This window comes from Schistocerca americana, chromosome 1 (genome assembly GCF_021461395.2).
Source record: "Schistocerca americana isolate TAMUIC-IGC-003095 chromosome 1, iqSchAmer2.1, whole genome shotgun sequence".
Taxonomy (NCBI): Eukaryota; Metazoa; Arthropoda; class Insecta; order Orthoptera; family Acrididae; genus Schistocerca; species Schistocerca americana.
The window spans coordinates 17,588,985-17,610,354 of NC_060119.1; the positions used below are offsets into that span (position 1 = coordinate 17,588,985).

The 21,370-nt window shown below is 45.7% G+C and overlaps 1 protein-coding gene across 7 annotated transcripts in view; it reads right to left on the reverse strand.

Moving 5' to 3' along the window:
- Window positions 1–21,370, reverse strand: part of LOC124545731 (NAD(+) hydrolase sarm1) — an 875,530-nt gene that overhangs the window by 170,003 nt on the left and 684,157 nt on the right. The window lies entirely within an intron of this gene.

Sequence of the window (21,370 nt, forward strand, 5' to 3'; positions counted from 1 at the left end):
TAGAATTCTTCGAGTGTTAAACTGACATCACAGAACTCCAAGACGCAGTCACGCTGGTCCCATATGCAATGATGCATAGCTGTGGTATGGCCCAGCACCGAGAGAGATGTTCCAATGCTTCCCAGAATAGCACAGGGTGCATTGTTCCTCTCGCAACATGAGAGATGCGTCTAACAGCGCTTAACTGCCCAGCGTGACTGGCGCAGTGCCGCGAAGTGCGCGCGCCGAGCTACAAACCCTCGCAAGCACGTCTACAAGCTTCTCATTCTTATACTGATGTCACGTGACTATGTAAAAATAAGAATCAAGTCGACCTCGCGGAAATTGTATAGTGTACCAGAAACAGTTAATGCTCACTTTCTTGATGGCTCAGTTTGTATGCACGGAACCTGTTGCGCTAACAGAACCTGTTTACGAAAATAGCGCAGAATAACGTCGAATGCAGTCTTCCTCGTGGACCTGACATGGTACCACGTCCATCACGTGTTACCCTTCCTGCTTTCAAAAGACACAAACGCTCCCTCCGCTATGTAGAGGCTCCTATATCCCAGCACAACGATTGTGAACGAATTGAACATTATGATTGGCTCTTAGCGAATTTACCCGCCGAAGTACTGAAGCCACCGGTATCGAAGCACCATCCACCTTTTCTTCCTACCTACGAACGAAACTTTCAGCAGTTATTTTACACAGATCGCCATATTGCACTGGCAATTAAATTTACCATACATATCGTCAAATACGGATAGACTCTTACTTGTTTACACTGCTCTCCCAACGAGGGCAGGAGCTCGGATATTAGAATGTGAGACCGACCTGTGACCCACCAATACATCACTGCGTGCCCTGCATAACGTCAAATACGGAGAGACTCCTACTCAACTACACTGCTCTCCCACTGAGGACAGGAGCTTGGACCTCGAATATTAGTGCGCAAAACCGATTTCCAACCCAGCAATATATCAGCGCGTACCGTGTTGATGTAGTAAACATACAATTCTTATCCTGCGCCAAACAAAATCATCCCTTTTATATCATTCGTACATATAGCGCGAAGACAAGCACTGCCGTATATATACTCTTCTCAGCGCTAGATATTTTCCCTGCAGCCGACGCCCCCAACGCGCGACCAGAGCACCCACACATCGACACAGGGCGGCCGGCTGCAGTGTGCTGGCGTTCTTTTCGCGAGACGCTATTGGGAATGACTAGATCCTAAACTGAAACAATCGACAGCTGCACGCAAGCACTGCTACCTAACTTCTGCCACGATAGCAATAACATCGGCGCTGGAAGCAACAATATAGCGCTCATCCACCAACATCCAAGCCAAATCATCCAACTCTGTGCTTACATCACTGACAATTTTACCGTAAGAAGTGAATTTCGAGTCGTACGGCTACACTTTCGTCTGTACTATACATAAATGTTATGATCCTAACAGGATGTCTGTGACTTGGTTCGATATCTGTTTGCCACGTATTCTGAAATCTATCGTACTAGCGCCTTCCTTTGCAGAACATGTAGTTACCAATGTGTGTGTTTGCTGTAGGACGGAGTAGGGCGGGACCAGAATTTAGCACAAGTGATTTCAGTGTTCAACTCTCAAGCGCTGATAGCGTTGCTGGATTACAGAGTGTAAGAACCATCCTAGGACAAGGAAAATATACATCGACAAGGAGAATACCACGTAGTGAGCGATTCACACCCAACGCAAGGACGTTGCTAAAGCGTCGGTGCTCCACAGTTTGGTATGTTTTATGCAGAATATAATGGCATTAAATTTCTTGCCGTTTCGTACGTGGGGCAAATCCCACAACTCATGGAGACGTCGTCGGCGACGACAGTACGCCGGAAGTCTGCTTACATACCTCCTTCAACTCTCAGATCCCCACGTCATGTTGTCGCATTTCAACAGTATGAAACACTTTCCTAAATGAATACATTCATTAAACCGTCATCACACTGAATCCTTGATTCGCTCATGCGTCCCTGAAGAATCACATCATTAAGAAAAACTTTCTTTCAACGTTTGGTCCGGCATTGTTGGTGACTGCTTATTACATCCTCATGTTCTTTTCACTTAGCCTCAACTGAAAGACTTCCCATGATCTCTTAGGGACAGCCTACCTGTTCTGCTACAACACACGCCATTACGAGTGCGACAAGACATATGCTTTGCAGCTCCTGCTCACTTCAGCGCTATCATTCATAGGATTCTATATAACAGCTTCCATGAGAGGTGGATAGGTAGAAGTGGACCATTTTCCTTGGCCTACACGCTCTATGGGTCTAAATACATCAGACTCTTATCTGTGGCGGCATCTGAAGTCACTTGTGTACGGAAGCCGGGTACAGGATGTGCAGAGTCATTGCGCCCATATTGTTGAAGGCTGTGAAATACTAGGCAATTCTCGATGGATGCGTCAGCACATCAAGGATTCTGTGAGATGGCGGGTTGATGCGTGTAATCTTGCTAACGAAGCCATTTTCAACATTTCATTTAGGAAGCCGTTTCATATGGTAACCAACCCTCGGTAACCAACAGGGTATGTTCAACATTTCATTGGTAAAAATGTTTCATGCAATCATTGTACGTTCTATTTCTGTTGTTTCACGATTATTGATGTGATTTTGAAGAAAAACAGAAAATGAACTCTGACATGGCAATAAAGCGTTTCTGGGACAAATATCCATATAACACATTTTCGTTCTTTCGGTGGAAGATACGTTTCGTGAAATTTTGGCCGTACCTTATTGTTACACCCTGTACAGACAGAATGACGCCACGGGGGCCTTAATTCATCATGTTCATTCAGTGTGTAGGAAATATCTGGCAGAACGATCGGAATAGACTTGGACCGCTGAACGGTACTTGGAGCTAGACGCATGGAACATTCCATTTCGGAAATCGTTACGGAATTTAACATTCCGATATCGACAATGTCAAAACTGCGCCTAGAATGCCAAATTTTGGGGCGCTGTCTCTCACCACGGAAAATGCGGTGCCTGACGCCCTTCCCTTAACGGCCTAGAACAGCAGCTTCTGCGTAGAGCTGTCAGTGCTAACAGACAAGCACGAAATGACCACGGTGAAAAACTCAAAAAAAATTAGAGTTGGCTGAAGTTTGTGGGGACGCCAAGTACACCGCTCGAAACGCCGCACTGTGGCTGGCGGAGTGTGTACCTAGCCGCAGGTCACGTGTCCCTCGGCGGCCGCAAAGGGCACTTTTCCTGCAAGTCCTTCGCCCAAATCTTAGTGACTACAGGGCATTATCATCACTAGCGTAGAGGTGGAAGAGAGAAATTTGCTGATATGTCTGTTGGAAAAGATCTCAAACTACCTGATCAAGTGAAAGTTTCCTAAATACAGTTGTGTGTTCTCTTACTGTTCAGATCAAAATAACAGAAAATTAGCGTTCAACTTTCATTAAGGTTCTTCAGAACACACTACATGACACGATATAATAGGAGCGAAAAGCATTGTTCGATTGTACGCGCCTCATTAAAAGCGTTTCTACGAACACAATGGGCTTGTAGTGACTTAACTTCAGGTCAAGTATAATCTGAGGATCCAAAACATTATGCCAACTCACCCCTGTAGTACTGTAACTGTACGCCAAGTATACGCTGAGGAGCCATAAGATTATGGCCACTTCAAGAATGAATGCCATCTGGTGGCATTGTGCGCACGTGGCGTGCCAATAAAAATACTCGTACATAAATGGAGTACGGCAAAAGGGGAAACACATTTGTCGGTGATAAATGTTGGAAATGGGGAAATCTACTGACATAAGTGAGTTCGACAAATGGCGAACTGCTGTGGAGCGTCACCTGGTGACGAACAGCTGTGGGACCTCGAAGTCGGTTGGCTGTCTGCGTGTTAGTGTTGTGGTCCAAAGGCGATGAAGCCACGGCAAGAGTCACTACGTTGGACTTCAACGCCTCGTTATGGAATATAGAAGTCGGGCAGCGAAATTTTCCATAGCTGCCGGCTGTTGTGGCCGAGCGGGTCTAGGCGCTTCAGTCTGGAACCGCGCGACCGCTATCGTCGCTGGTTCGAATCCTGCTTCGAGCATGGATGTGTGTGTTGTCCTTAGGTTGGTTAGGTTTAAGTAGTTATAAGTTCTAGGGGACTGATGAACTCAGATGTTAAGTCCCATAGTGCTCAGAGCCATTTTCTTTCTTCCATACCTTAAATTTTCCTTGAAATTTGGGAACATTCTAGGAAACTGCATGTCTCTATGCTATAATTTTGTGATTGATGAAGTGACTGACTGTTTTTAACTTTGAGTTGATTAGTGGGATACGTGACCGGTCAACGTCTGAAGAGGCTTAGCTTTGTCTATGAATTGTCCTAAGGTTAGTGCAAAGTGGCGGCGGCACTTAGGATTTTTGTTATATTTTTGTTGTTCTTTGGATTCCATTAGAAAAAATGAAACTGATTTGCTCGTTCTCGGGCACTGCCTCTTTTAAATGGTGCAAAACACTGAACTTAACTGACAAAAATGAAGTACAAACAAAAAATAAGACCCTACAGAAATCAAAAACCAAATCAGTATTTCGTATTCCAACCCATAAGTTATGAGGAATGAAATGCTAATTAAATCAAGACCCTAAGCTGTAGACAGGCGTTGATATGCATCAACGGGGACAGTTGAAAATGTGTGACCCGGCCGGGACTCGAATCCGGGATCTCGTGCTTACATGTCAGACGCTCTATCCGTCTGAGCCACCGAGGGCACAGAGCATAGTGCGACTGCAGGGATTTATCCCTTGCACGCTCCCCGTGAGACCCATATTCCCAACTTAATGTCCACACACTACATTCGTAGTGACACTGCCCACTACACTCATTACTCGAGGCAGACAATCTTACCGAGTCTCGTAAATGTTCAGGCAATGCGTGTGCATCCGGACAGAAGAAGGTCAATGGCCGGTTAGCCTTTACTATATGAAGATGGTATCTGTTCTTTTGGACATGTCAAGTTAAAGAGAAATCTTTCGAGTCTTCGTCGTAAAGTGAGACATTACGAAGAAATATGCGTTATTTCTTTAATTACGACTCGCATGTAGGATACCATATATATTGAGAAATACGCCGCGCGCAGTGGCCGCGAGGTTTGAGGCGCCATGTCACGGATTGCGCGTTATCTCCCGCCGGAGGTTCGAGTTCTCCATCAGGCATGGGTGTGTGTGCTGTTCTTAGCATAAGTTAGTTTAAGTAGTGTGTAAGTCTAGGGACCGATGACCTCAGCAGTTTGATCCCTTAGGAATTCACACACATTTGAACATTTGACAAATACTTGAACAAGATTTTCCGTAATAATTAATCCGGAATAAGGAAATGAATTGAATTATTTCATTTTCTCATAATATGAACTCAGAGTTCAGAGATATTACTGGTATAAATAAACTGAAGTAGCGAAATGTACTACTAACATCGCTGCTATAAGCAAAAGGCAAAGGGATTCACAGAAGCTCAGCATTTCTACGAAGTATTCAAGCTAATTAATATTATGATATGAAACGTGATCAGTATACTACAAGGAGACATTGGTTTCGACAAGGTATAGAGTTTATAGAAAAGTAATTTAAAGTTGTTTGTATACTGAGAACAGCGATCAATGACTGGTAATCCAAAGACGTTCAGGTACTCTGACTATGGACTAATAATACAGTAGATGCATCTAAAAGTTTTTAAGTGGATTTTGAACTGCAAAAAAGTGTTGTAAGTTTCTTAATCAATTGTTAATAACTAGTAGATTTAACGTGATTTTTACTTGGATTAATCATTCGTCGAGTAAACGTCATCTTTGAGAATATAGAAACCTTGGTTTAGCAGGGATGCGTGTGATTCTGTAGTGACAGTTCTATTGAGTATTAATAAGTGTAACGGACGCTGATTGTGCAGTTCTAACGAGAAACAGTAGATTAAGAGTCCACCCCTAAATCCATGTCAGAAACTACAAATATTTCTACTATGCTCTGGAACCTGTGAAGCACATCAGTTACTGAAGTGTTTATTTTTTCATGTGTAGGGAGTCGAATGTAATCACTGTTCGATAATATCGTCACTATCATCAAAGTGCAGTACAACGTTAAATCGTATTAAACAAAACCTATGAAGTTCATTCAGTAGACAGGGCAGGCGGGCACAGTACAAGGTCCTCACCCAGAAACCACCGGCCCATCATTTACAGGAAGTGAGTGGCGTGGGGTGTGCGCAGTGAAACATGTGAAAAGGTTTTCCATGAGAGTGCGCCCGAATGACGGGAATTAACAGACTTTGACAGCGCATGGGAGCTAGCCGCATGGGGCATTCCATTTCGGAAATCGTTAGGGAACTCAGTATTCCGAGATCCGCACAGTAAAGTCTGTGCTTAGACTACCATATTTCAGGCATTACTTCTCACCACGAACAACGCAGTAGCAGATGGCTTTCACTTAACGACGGAGATTAGCGGCCTTTGCCTAAAGTTGACACCGCTTAACGACGAGCAACACTGCGTGAAATGACAGCAGAAATCAGTGTGGGACGTACGACGAACGTATCCCTTAGGACAGTGCGCCGAAATATGAGGTTAATGGGCTCTGGCAGCAGACGACCGATGCAAGTGCTTTTGCTGACAGCACGAGAACGTCGATCGGACGCTAGAAGGCGGGAAAACCGTGGCCTGGTCAGATGAGTCCCAGAGCTGATGGTAGCGGCGCAGAACCCACGAAGTCGTGGAGCCAGGTTATCAACAAGGCAGGGCGCAAGCTGGCGACGGCTCCGTAACGTCGTGGGCCGCGTTTACACGGAGTGGACTGCGTTATGGAACGAACATTAATAAAACCGACAAACTGCAGGGACGGGTTCCTGACTGAAAATGGAGGAAGAAAGGCCGGAAGTGGAAGGTGTGCGTGGAACGACAACAAATCGTCCCGGAACATACTTGGAGGTACCTACCAACCTAAAAACTTACTCCTCATAGCTATAGTTACTAGTCTGCAAATGAAATAAATGCTGATGTCATGTTTAATACAATGTCCTCAATCACCAATAAAAATATCTGCCCTTACACCTGTTACACTGTATGTTCACGACTACGCCCTACGCACATACTTTATATAATAGTGTCTCCATTGTAAAAATACCATGTGGCATGGCGTAGAATATTTTACGGAAATTCGAGAACACTAATTTTTTCTGCTACCAGGTGTTCGGTACGACAGGTCAAAGTTACTAATGTTGGTACTAAAAAGTGCTAAACTCTTACCACTGGTATCCCTTCATACTAACGACCTAAATCCGTCCTGACATTTCGACATTTCGTCATTGGTAGTCACTCCATTCGAATGTGTAAGATGATGTAGAACCCTGAAGATAGACAAATGTTTGAGATAAACGACTCTATTATTACTGTGAACTTCCAAAGCTCTAAGCGAACGTTAGGGGAACTCGAAGTTACATATTCACTTGGTTGATAACATACGTCCAAAGAGCAATGTCGTTTCGATGTTTAGCGGGAAAGGGATGCGAGCTGTCTAACAGAGGACAAAGAGGGCAGCAAAGAGAAGCTGGGCAGTGTTGCAACGGCAGGAACATTTCTGAGTTCGGATGAGGAAACTGGGTTCGTCATTCGCTTTCACCAGAGTTGAGCATGTGCTTACCTCTGACCCACTCCGTCCCCCGGCGTGTCGGAACAAGAGAAGGTCACGCTGCGCGTCCTCCCGGCCGGCTTCATTCCGACTCCTCGTCTTCAGTTAAACAACGACTTTATGGCTTTCATGAGATAATGAATATATGTGTATTACACTGGAGTATCCTAATAAGGCAGTTTTTCACGCTTTCGCTATTTTTGAACCGAGTAGCACGTTACGCTTCACATTGTAATAAGAAACTTGTCGAGGGAAATCAAATCTTTCGTTTCGTCCACCCATCCTTGGGATCGCGCAGGCTGGATACGAGCGGCCGGTGTGTTGATAAATAACGTCAATCCTTCCACGTTTACGCCAAAAGACGCGGGGAACCATAAATACCACGACACCGGCCGTGTTCTGCGTCACAAACTGCAAACAAACATTTTGGCAGAGTTTGCGGTCAGGTGCCGCGCGGCGCGTATGCTCTGGGCTACACTGCGCGGCTCCTGAGCGCCAGTGGAAGAGAGTGTGAGCAGTGTGAGAGGGATTAAAAGGCACGATGCTATTAGGGGAACAACAGTACCGAAGACAGAAACGTCACCAAGAACGGTAGGAGAGTATTTGTGTTTGCTCCAACTGACTGAGAGTCACTATCGACTTATTAGGAGAACGAAATGAGAGCTTAAGTTCTGGCAAACGCAGAACAATTGCGGAGAAAACTGAAACACGTTACAAATCACACTGTGACGGACTACGCTGCAAGACACGTAATGTAAAATGGCAAGGATTTATCCCGATCTAACGGTACCGATGGGAGAATTTTGCAAAAACAAAGACTACTACACTCTAGGAACAAAAGATACTGCAGGAACGCTGACAGAGAAAAGTTAATAGCGACTCTCATACCCCATCAAGTGTCGTACGTAAAGCCTACAGTAATTTTCACGGTCAGATCCTGGTCAAAGGTTTATCAAAAATCCTTTGAGGTTCTAGTCATACGTAAAGTCAATGATATAGAGTCCAGACCTACCATTCAAAGTGTCTCGGAGATCTCGCATGCAATTTCATCAGATAAGGACACGATTGGAGACCCTGACAAATTGTTGATGAAAAACAGCACCAACCGGTTACAAATTTGTTTTATATGCTTTACCGTTATCGGTTTGGAATTAATACAGTGAGTCATCGTACGGTTTCCATACTTTCTTCCAAACACGTCACATTCTTTGCAGAAAAGTTGAACTAAGATGAGTAAATTATACCTACGAATATGTAATATTGCTGGTTGCGTTACAAGCATGTGTTAGGGTGGAACTTACGTAAAATGTTCGACTGGCACTTTTGTATTTCTCCAACGACTCACATTCGTGTCGTCGTTCGTAGCAGTTTTGATAGCAGACAAGAAATGAATTCAGTGACGCGCTGATAGGATTATAACACTTTGGCATAGACCATACGAAGTGTAACTGGAAATTCCCGGGGAAGTTAAGTGAGCATGTCTCGAAGTACGGCGAAGTACGTCTGGCGACACCGTGTTGGGTGAGTGTAGAGAACGGGGTTGGTTGGCGGCAGTGTGCTGCTCCCTACCAGCCTACGTCTCGCGCAGGGACTACGGGAATAAGGCGAGAAAAATTACGCGCATGTAGACAATGTCTTTATCCGCTCCAAGTACACGAATGAAGTACAAAATAAAATGAAGAATAATAATAATAATGGGACGCTATAAACTGTACGGAGGCTTGGAGGGCAAGGGAACACACCACGTAGATGTACTCGAGAAGAGGAAGAGCTGACAGCGAGACGCAGGGTGGTGTTCCTCTTCACGGGCGTGCGGTTGGTGGAGGAGCGCGTTACGGCTTCGCCATGGAAGACACGAACTGCTCAGCGAACGTTTTGCACTGTGCGCGTACGTGGTCTAGGAGTGAAGGTGAACAGGGAATTAAGGGCTATCCGTACAAAACTAAGAAAACGGCTTTACTGGGAAACCAAAATAGCACACCTGTGAAATCAGGTATGCTTCGGTGGAGCCGGGAAATAACACGTTTGCGCTGTCCACAAAATGGCCGAAACGTCGCTAAACACGGCCGTCCGGGCCGCCTTCCCCCGGGTCGTGCAGGGTGACAGAAAGCTTCCAGCAGGTCGCCGGCGCGCTTCCTACCTCCTGAAAAAGGGCAGTGTCTGCATTGTTGTCTCCAAACACGAACCTGCCGCCAAAATTACGACTGTAGGGCTGGAAAATGGACTGCAGGGTCCTGTCCCGACACTGGACAGCTCTCAACTCAGAGGCGTGAGTCGGACGTCCCCGATATTGGCCCACCGCTGTCCCTGTCTCTGTGCAGAATTCTACCAGGTGGCTTCCTCTTTCATTTCATATCGCCAGTCTATATTCCTTCTCTCCCTTTTCCTACTCTCGAATTCCAGTCACCCGTGACTATTAAATTTTCGTCTCCCTTCACTATCTGAATAATTTCTTTTATCTTATCACACATTTCTTAATTTCTTCGTCAGCTGCAGAGCTAGTTGGCATATAAACTTGTACTACTGTAGTAGGCGTGGGCTTCGTGTCTATCTTGGCCACAATAAGGTGTTCACTATTCTGTTTTTAGTAGCTTATCCGCACTTCTATTTTTTATTCATGATCAAACCTACTCTTGCATTACCCCTATTTGATTTTGTATTTATAACCCTGTATTCACCTGACCAGAAGTTTTGTTCCTCCTGCCACCGAACTTCGCTAATTCCCACTATATGTAACTTTAACCTATCCATTTCCCTTTTTAAATTTTCTAACCTACCTGCCCGATTAAGGGATCTGACATTCCACGCTCCGATCCGTAGAACGCCGGTTCTCTTCTCCTGATAACGACGTCTCTTGACTAGTCTCCGCACGGAGATCCGAATGGGGGACTATTTTACCTCCGGAACATTTTACCCAACAGTAAAGACCTATTTACAGAGTGCAGACGCTCCATAGTGGGCCACCCAAGCGTGTGTTCTCTGCTGCTGGTGTGAAGCCTCCCTCAACCTGTGGTCCAGCGAAGAGCTAATTGCCAAGCGAAGCTGCACAAATCTGATCCAGAATAACACAAGCTGCTTTCTCCCTAGCGATTCTATCGGAACATGCAAGACGTGTGGCTGACGCATCGCCGCGCGTACCTACATACCATCTCAAGCGCACCAATCAACGTTCTCAATTTATACTAAAGTCACATGGCTATGTAAAATCAGAACTGAGTCAAACTCTAGGAAAATATATAGTGTCCCAGAAATACTTAACATGCGCCTTTGTAAGAGTTTTCGTGATGTCTCAGCTTTTATGCACGGAAATTCTTGCCCTAACAGAATCTGCTTATGAAAATAGCGCAGAATGACGTCGAATGCAGTCTTCCTAGCGGTCCTAACGTGGTACCTCATCCATCACGTGTCACCCCTGCTTTCAACACACACAAGTGTTCCCATCGCTATGTAGAGACTCCCATATCCCAGCACAAGAGAATGTCTTGTGAATGAATCGAGCATTATGATTAGCTCTTATCGAATTCACCCACAGAATTACTGGTGCGGCTGGTGTGGAAGCACCATCCGCCATTTCTTTCTTTCTGCAGACGAGACTTTCAGCGGGAGAAAAACTGTTTTACACAGACCGCCATATTGCACCGACAATTTAAGCCTACATGTCGTCAAATACGGAAAGACTCTTACTCAATTACACTGCTCTGCCCCCGAAAACAGGAGCCTAAATATCAGAACATGAAGCCGACCTGTGACCCATCAATACATCACCGCGTACCCTGCATATCGTCAAATATGGAAAGACTCCTGCTCAGTTACACTGCTCACACACTGAGGACAAGAGCTTGGATATCAGAGCGTGAAACCGACGTCGAACAAAGCAATTTATCACCGCCTAAACTCTCGATATAATAAACATACAATTCCTATCCTGCGCCATACAAAATCAGCCCTTTCACATCTCTCGTTCATATTCCGCAAAGACAGACAGCGTCGAATATGACCCTCGGAGCAGTAGACATTTACCGCGAGGTCACGCGGCATCCACCCCCAACGAGTGAACAGAGTTCCCTCAGCGGATCGAAGTCACTCTCAGAACTGTTCTGCGAAATCGGGCTCACTTCCCCTCGGCACAAACGCATTACTGTTTCTGGTCCGGACCTGATTGCTTGCTTGCTTTTCTATGCCCATCTTTGGCCTCTGGGATGACAAGAACAGATGTATTTTCGCAAGGTTTGCGGTAATATTATACCATTGCCGCAGCATCCACACGCCAGCATCCTACCAATCACTCGCGCAACGTAATTCCCAAGATATAGACTGGAAATTATTTCTCTACAAACCCCAATCTTCAGCGAGGTCGAGCGTGTTCTAAACCATTGAGTAACTAGAAACTTATCCCGTGTGCGACGATCTTTAAGTGAAAAAAACTCGACAAAAGAAAAATAAACTATTATTTCCAATCGCTAATATCGATGTCGGCATTGTAACAGATTCCAAATCACCCCTATAATTTACGAAGTTAAATAACGTGTTTCTAATGTCTATAGAACCAGCAAACGTGTCTTTCGCCTGCTAGATGCTCACACCACAATCCATGTTCCATCAACTAAATAAAGGCGCGAAATGTGCAGAAGCAATGAACCGAACAATTTGCATGGGTGGGAATAATGTTCAAGCGCAAACACACCTCCATTTTCTCAAATTTCCACCCCATCACGAAAGCAATCCACCACACATTAACTATTAGTTCGCTATTCTGTCGTCTAGAGGATTACATGGTTGAGACATCTACATTCGCACGGCTCCTACTGTTAACAGGAAACGTGTATCATTGGCGCACAGATCACCTACGCTGCACACATAGACACAATCATCATGCTTAGAAACCACCCTCATATATATTTTATGCCTGTAATTACAACTAAACGTTAGGATTGCGCTCTCAATTGAACGACATTCTCCAATGAGCGAAGTATCGGAAATACATCCTGCCAACGGCAGTGGCTCTGGAAATACTCTTCCCTCTGCTATCGCAGTATTCCACAGTCATCTCCTTTGCACATGTCGGAACACAAACACATACTTTATAAGCCTCATGCTCTACTACTATTTATAATACCTGGCTAGTAAATGATTCCACACGATACAAAAAAATACTGAGAAAAAATCAGCGATGGGTGGACACGTCTCATAAGTTTTTCTTGCAGGTGTTACCAGTGTCTTAGAAAGAGAAGTGTAATTGGCCAGATGTTAAAAAATCCGATCGCCACAACTACTGTATGTTAAAGAGTGAAAGACCCTCCTCACACTGACAGTGTGCGGCACCATTACCTATTTAATCTGCAACCATCCAGAAGACCGCTACATTCCACATCTCGTGAATAAATGGAGCTTGCCGAGTCCTCACCCATCCAAAATCGCTCAAGTGGCTCTGAGCACTATGCGACTTAACTTCTGAGGTCATCAATCGCCTAGAACTTAGAACTAATTAAACTAACTAACCTAAGGACATCACACACATCCATGCCCGAGGCAGGATTCGAACCTGCGACCGTAGCGGTCGCTCGGCTCCACACTGTAGCGCCTAGAACCGCACGGCCACTCCGGCCGGCTCACCCATCCAAGAGCACAAGATTACTCAAGATGTGCCTATGTCGAGATGGTTAGCACTCCTTATCGATGTATAGTAACAGATCTGAAAGTGTCGTGATGTAATAGCAGATGGTTAAGAAGAACAAGAAAGGGATGATTTTTATGTGTGATGGAGCTCCAGACGGACAGAGTTTGAAGCATTTTTACATAAATCAACCAAGCTATCAATTTTAAAGTATTAATCCAGACTCTAGTTCAGGACCTGGGAGGTATTAGTGAGAGAGAACATAAACATACGCACCCCTAAGACTACAACGTTGCCAACCGCAGTGGCCGAGCGGTTCTAAGCACTTCAGTCCAGAACCGCATGACTGCTACAGTAGCAGGTTTGGATCCTGCCTCAGGCATGGATGTGTGTGACGTGATTAAGTTAGTTAGGTTCAAGTAGATCTATGTTCTAGGGGACTGATGGCTTTAGATGTTAAGTCCCATAGTACCGCGAAAATGGTATAATATTATAGCAAACAGTGCAAAAATACATCTGTTCTTGTAATCCCAGAGTCTGGAATGGGTGTAGAAAAGCAAACAAGAAATCAGGTCCGGGCCAGAAACAGTAATGCGTTTGTGCTGACGGGAAGTAAGCCTGGATTTGTAGAACAGTTCTGAGAGTGACTTCGATCTGCTGAGGGTGCTCTGGTCACTCATTGGCGGGTGACCTTGCAGTAAATATCTACTGCTCTGACGGGTATATATGGCGCTGTCTGTCTTTGCGGTATATGTATGGGTGATGTAAAAGGGCTGATTTTGTATGGCATAAGATACAAATTGTATGTTTACTACATCGAGATAGTACGCGGTTTTATATTGCTGGGTTCGACATCAGTTTCACGCTCTAATATCCAAGCTCATGTCCTCAGTGGGAGAGAAGTGTAATTGGGTAGAACTCCTTCAGTAGTTGATGATATGTAGGTTTCGCAGTGATATTTTGATGTGTCGTAGGTTGGTTTCACGTTCTAATATTCAAGCTCCACTCCTCAGTGGGAGAGCACTGTAACTGAGTAGGAGTCTTCCCGTATTTGTCGATATGTAGGGTACGTGATGATACATTGATGGGTCACAGGTCAGTTTCACTTTCTAATATTCAAGCTCCTGTCCTCAGTGGGAGAGTAGTGTAATTAACGATATGTAGGTGCACTCTGCATGGTTTAATTGTTGGAGCCATATGGTGATCTGTGTAAAATAGTGTTTTTCCCACTGAAACTCTCGTCTGCAGAAAGAAAGAAAAGGTGGATGGTGCTTCCACACCAGTCACATCAGTAATTCAGTGGGTGAATTCGATAAGAGCTACTCATAATGCTCGATTCATTCACAAGACATTCTTTTGTGCTGGAATATAGGAGTCTCTACATAGCAGAGGGAACATTTGTGTGTGTTGAAAGCAGGAAGGGTAACACGTGATGGATGGGATACCACATTAGGACTGCTAGGAAGGTTGCATTCGATGTTATTCTGTGCTATTTTCGTAAACAGATTCTGTTAGGGCAAGATTTTCTGTGCATACAAGCTGAGACATCACGAAAACTACTACTAAAGAGCACATTAAGTATTTCTGGGACACTATACAATTTCCTGCTAGCCATGTGACTACAGTATAACATTCAGAACATTTCTAGATGCACTTGCGATGGTATGTAGCTACGTGCGGCGATGTGTCGGCCACACATGACACATGGTCCACTAGAATCACTAGGGAGAAAGCAGCTTGAGCTATTTCTACAGTGTCACTCAGCAATTAGCTCTTCGCCAGACCACTGGTAGGAGGGGGGAGGGGGGGTTCACACCAGCAGCAGAGAACACACACTTGCACAGCCCACCTTGGAGTGTCTGCACTCTGTAAGTAGGTATTCGCTCCTGTGGAGTCGCGTCATCAATGGCCCCTAGATTATCATGTATTTCGAGAGGAATTTCTCAGGTGTCAAGTATGAAGGGGATGTCGTCACCTCATGCTTGAGATACTCGAACGGGTACCTGCACGTGGCTTGGCAGTTAATGGCCATGTCACTTTGCTGGGGCTGCCACTAGCCTCTTGTGCGGTCCAGTGGACATGGGTGGTGCCTGCATACATCGTTTGCATGTCTTTTGCATTATTTTTTGCACAGTTCTGTAAGCTATGCTATGCATTATTTGGACAGTTTATGAGTTGATTTCGTGTCTGCACATCTGTTTGCTGCATTATTTAGGTTGAGTTTGCATGTCTATACAGAAATTATTTTGGTAATTGCTCGCCTTATTTGTTCATGAGACCCAGAAAATATTAGATACAGGCTCCCAGGTAGATGCTATCTTTCTTGACTTCCGGAAGGCGTTCGATACAGTTCCGCACTGTCGCCTGATAAACAAAGTAAGAGCCTACGGAATATCAGACCAGCTGTGTGGCTGGATTGAACAGTTTTTAGCAGACAGAACACAGCATGTTGTTATCAATGGAGAGACGTCTACAGACGTTAAAATAACCTCTGGCGTGCCACAGGGGAGTTTTATGGGACCACTGCTTTTCACAATATATATAAATGACTTAGTAGATAGTGTCGGAAGTTCCATGCGGCTTTTCGCGGATGATGCTGTAGTATACAGAGAAGTTGCAGCATTAGAAAATTGTAGCGAAATGCAGGAAGATCTGCAGTGGATAGGCACTTGGTGCAGGGAGTGGCAACTGACCCTTAACATAGACAAATGTAATGTATTGCGAATACATAGAAAGAAGGATCCTTTATTGTATGATTATATGATAGCGGAACAAACACTGGTAGCAGTTACTTCTGTAAAATATCTGGGAGTATGCGTGCGGAACTATTTGAAGTGGAATGATCATATAAAATTAATTGTTGGTAAGGCGGGTACCAGATTGAGATTCATTGGGAGAGTCCTTAGAAAATGTAGTCCATCAACAAAGGAGGTGGCTTACAAAGCACTCGTTCGGCCTATACTTGAGTATTGCTCATCAGTGTGGGATCCGTACCAGATCGGGTTGACGGAGGAGATAGAAAAGATCCAAAGAAGAGCGGCGCGTTTCGTCACAGGGTTATTTGGTAACCGTGATAGCGTTACGGAGATGTTTAACAAACTCAAGTGGCAGACTCTGCAAGAGAGGCGCTCTGCATCGCAGTGTAGCTTGCTCGCCAGGTTTCGAGAGGGTGCGTTTCTGGATGAGGTATCGAATATATTGCTTCCCCCTACTTATACCTCCCGAGGAGATCACGAATGTAAAATTAGAGAGATTAGAGCGCGCACGGAGGCTTTCAGACAGTCGTTCTTCCCGCGAACCATACGCGACTGGAACAGGAAAGGGAGGTAATGACAGTGGTACGTAAAGTGCCCTCCGCCACACACCGTTGGGTGGCTTGCGGAGTATCAATGTAGATGTAGATGTAGATGTAGTTGTTTGCGTGTCTGCATAGTGTTATTTAGGAGTATTTTACAGGTCTGTGGGCTGTGTCGCATGACCCCAAGCATGTCAGAGCATGTGTTTTGTATCAGTGTGATAAATAGAGTATCTCAAGTCGGTTCTTCCAAAATAAATAAAGTACATTTCTTCCTCTCTCCAACAGCTCAGCGCAGGCTGCGTCAATTTCCCCTCCAGTCAACTTGGGTTACGTCATGGAATAGATGACAGCGCTCTCTGGTGACAGTACTGTGTACTAGGTCCAGACCTCATGGCGACCATACTGTTTCCTGCCACTTTCCCACCATCTTGGGTTACATCACAGAACGGCAACAGCACTCTCTGGTGGCAGTACTGTGTACCAGGTCCAGACCTCATGGTGGACACACCATTTCCCGCCATCTCGGATAACGGTACTTCTGTCATCAGCTGATGTCATGGCTGTCAACTTGGATTACATCACAGAATGGACGACAGTGAGCTCTGGTGGTGGTACTGTGTACTAGGTCAGTTGGACTCTGGACACTTGGCGACCACACTGGATGGTGGTAGTGCCTCTAATTGTTTAAATAAAATAGTGCATGCAAAATAATAAAGACTTATGCCCAGCACTGGTTGAGTCCTTTTCCCTCAAATCCCTAGGGGGTCGGGTGACTTAGGTTAGTGGAGGTAGCCCAACTGCCATTTGTTTCCTGCCATTTTCTTGGGTTATTAGAGATCAATAGATCTATCTTCCTGCCAAAATTCAAATTTGCCGCCAATCCCTAGGATGAGGTGGCGGTCAGAAGACTTACGTTAGTGGGGGTGGCCCAGTTGAACTATTTTCCCGCTATTTTCTTAGGTTAGTAGAGGTAATGTGGTGTGGTGCATTATCCTGTTGGAATTTGAACTTCCCGCCATTTTTCTGGGGGAGGGGAGGGGAGGATGGGTTGGGTTAGTGTAGGTAGCCCAATTGGCCTATCTTCCCACCAAAATTCAACATTCCCGCCAAAATCCACCATCTTGGATGACGTCACGGCGCCATACTGGATGACGTCATGCGCTGTTGCCTAGTTGGATGATGTCATCGCTGCCATCTAGGTTACATCTGGCAACAATGCAGGGTGTCTCAGAACGCAGGTTGCCCCAGTAGTTATGTGCCCCTTCATTAAAATCTTGATAGTGGATTCAGTGAAGTCACAGAAACCCTCGGATTCCACCCTGTCCTTATAATGACTCGAGGATTCGTCTCCAATTTCCAGGCGGCTTTGAGACGACTCAAAATTAATCTGAATTCGCACCAATCTGCTTATTTTGATTCCGACATTCCGGCACTGTCTGCAGTCTGCAAAAACTCCCTCAGTGTGCGAGAATGCCATTTGCAATCTCTCCCTGTTTCACGAATCCTGTTCTGCCAGAGCAATCCACTTCGGATATGGGTAGATGGTAGCAAGAAGCCACCAGCAGTAAACGGCAGTACGGACCGGAACAGCGGCGGCGGGGGCTGCCAAGTTTCGGCGGGGTGACGTCACAGAAGATGACGATTGGCGCCGTCCGAGTTCGAAACACATCAAACGTCGGCAACAAAGGTCTCGGAACACTGGTGTCGAAGCTGTTGTTTTCGAGTTTCCGAACTGAGTTTGGAACACTCGGTAGCACTTCCTGACGAAACCGGGAATGTGTACAGCTCACATGTGATTAATTTCTAGCGATTTTTTCACATTCACAAATATCGGAACAGAGCGTGTTTCCCTTAATTAGGTTTGGAGGACCACAAACTGTACATAGTTCGCTTACAGGGCTCTGGATTGCACTGTTACATTTAAGCTTGAAGTGTTTTTGAGGACTCACTGCTCTCCCCTTACTTCCACTTACAATGTTTTGATGGAACAGAGTTTGTTATAGACAAATACCAGGTGGCGCTGCGGCCCTCGACTTGTCGAGAGGTACGTCTGCTCGCTGCAGGCTACCCGGCGTGCACACAGGACCTGCAAAGTCCAGTTCCGCAAAGTTACAATATTTCCCGACAACGGGCAGGCTATACTCATCCGTCCAATTTGCAAAACGCAACTCGATGGGACTAGGAGCAGCAAGTGAATTATGGAACTCGACAAGTCGCATGCTGGTTATGTCGTTCAAGTTCTGTTCGAATCTTCTTTCAGATGTCACAGAAGAAAGTATATAGTTCCGAGAGAAAAATAACAAAGTCATTAAGTAAATATCGTAATTCGCCGAGTATAAACAATAAAAATTACTTTCATACGTCAACAAATCCGCCATATTGTCCGCTACAAGTTGGAGAAACTCGCCCCTCTCGCCTCGTATAAAACATGCAAACGAAAAAATATGTTCTGTTAGCGCAGAGCAGCGTGTTAGAATCCGACCGCCTCTGCATAGGAGAACACACCAAAAAACGCGAATAAAAAAGAAGTATGTTTAAACCTGAAACTTGTTTCTGAGCTCGTTAAACAGATAGTGTACAAAACTACAATTGTTACAGTGGCCACTGATGCTCCTTTAAATAAAGCGAAACGCGTTTGGTGAAAATAAGACTTTATACAGTCGCCAAAGACGACGCAGCTTCCGTATTACTGAAGCTGTAAAATGGACATTGCGGAGGATACGTCTCGAAAACAAAGAAGACAACATGCGGTGTAATTGTTTAGGCCCACACTCATTGAAAATACTTGGAGAAATCTGTAAAAAGATGGCGGCTCCTGCTACACCAAATTCGGAAACGCCAATCGGACCGTGTGTCGTAGCAGTCCGCAACGACGAATGTGAGAAGGCGAAGACGGCAACGGCCTGCCCTCTCTGTCCCGCCTCAGCGCAGCAGCGCCGGCGACCGGAGGTCAATACAGAGCCGAGTCTGGGAGCGCTCGTGACCTCAGTTGAAGCAGTAAACATCATCGAGTAGGACTAAAGAGTTATTCGAGTCTCGGATGAGAATGTACTTTTGTAAATGTCAAACATTGCACTGCGAGAGAAGTATTTGTTAATTAGTGCATCAAATGATGATTTAATAGTCAATGACAGCTGTATATTAAGCGCTTTTGTAGCAAAGGACTGTATCGAGTTAAGTAAATGTTTTTCTCATTTATGTAATAAAGTGAAGTAATATTTCCGCTGTTGTAGTTCTGATGAACCATCTCCCTAAGCAATCAAAGAACATCCTGCATAAGTCGGTGACTGAGAGCAGACGGACGGCCACTTCTGTCATCATTCTTGTCAACAGTTGCCTTCCGCTCTGAAACAAACGACGCCAATGACGCACACCAGCTTCACGCGTCACAGACCATCTGTATACGTTGCAGTACAAGTTTCGCGACCGACGTCGACAGATTCGATATTTTTTGGGGCATTAAAAACCGTATTACAGTTGGGATACGATATGTGGCGGAAATTTCAGTTATAACGGATACGGCGAGGCGCAGACGCACGTGAAGCAGCGCGGCTGTGTCGCCGTCGCGTACCGAAGCGCTTGTCTTGCGTGCCGCCGCGCCGTCCGATGACCGGCGTTGGCACTCTCGCTCCGGGAAAGAATACGCGCTCGATGCAAATAGACAGCAGCTCGAACAAAACGTATTGTCCTTCTGCGCAGTTTCTGCAGACTCACAGACAAGTGTGCTGATTTATGTAAACGGCTCGTAGAAGCCGGCCCCACGGTGCAAACACTCGCTCTCGTAGGCACGCAGCCGGTAGGTCAGGGTCGCGCAGTAAGTGACGGGGTGCGTTTGCCGCGGTGCTACATACCCTGGACGCACAATTTCACCAAATGCGGCTGCGGGAATTCCACAGGCAGTAGCCTCTCCCGTTGAGGAATCGAGTGTGTAACTTTCCGTATGGAACGACTGCACCATATTTCGAATGGATGGGTGACTGCTGCATGTGCCATCCTGTTATGGCGAGGCGTAAACACCTGGAAAATCATTTTCCATAGTTACGGACGTAGTTTACAATACACCCTCGTCCCCGGTCTTCAACTGGCATTTTTGTGTTGAGACAGGCATATTTGTAAGTCGATTAGGCTCATATATGTTGTGTAACACAGCGCTGAGCTGTTGTGGAGAAGGGGGTACGAACAACCTCGGGCTCGTCTTCGTCAGCCAGGGGGCGTGCCTGTCACTTGCTCCTGTACTGTGAGTTATTTTGACAGCAGGCAGATTAATGAAAGAGGTGGACTTGCACTGATAATTTTGCTGTTGCGACGGTTTCGACCTGCAGCCGCAAGGGCGGCTCGCGCTGCAGCTGCCGCGGAGGCAGTCCCGGCGCCGCCACCGCCGCCGCCCGCCTCTCGTCGCCTCCTTCCGGCCGAACTGCCGTACCGGCTGCAAGAAATCTCTTCTTTTACTTGGCGTTTATTCCGGGAGAGCACTGTTAACAACGAGAAGCAGTTTGGACGGAGGTACCTGTCTTTCTGACACCAGTCACGGTCGGTCTATGGAAAGAAACACGAAAATGAATCTGTTCGACGGAATTCGTACACGTGCTGTCATACGGAAAACGACGGCAATTTATTCGAAGAGAATGGTGCCTTCCACTGAAGACAGCACTGCCGTAACAATGCAAATCGAAAGCGGGATGAAATCACGAGAGAGCTTTATTTAAATACGTAACGTTACAAGCAGGAATGTACGCATCGACCGACACGACTGCTAACTGCGACGTGAGTCCCAGGTCTTATTCCCTGCACAACATTCGCAAAACACGAGTTGA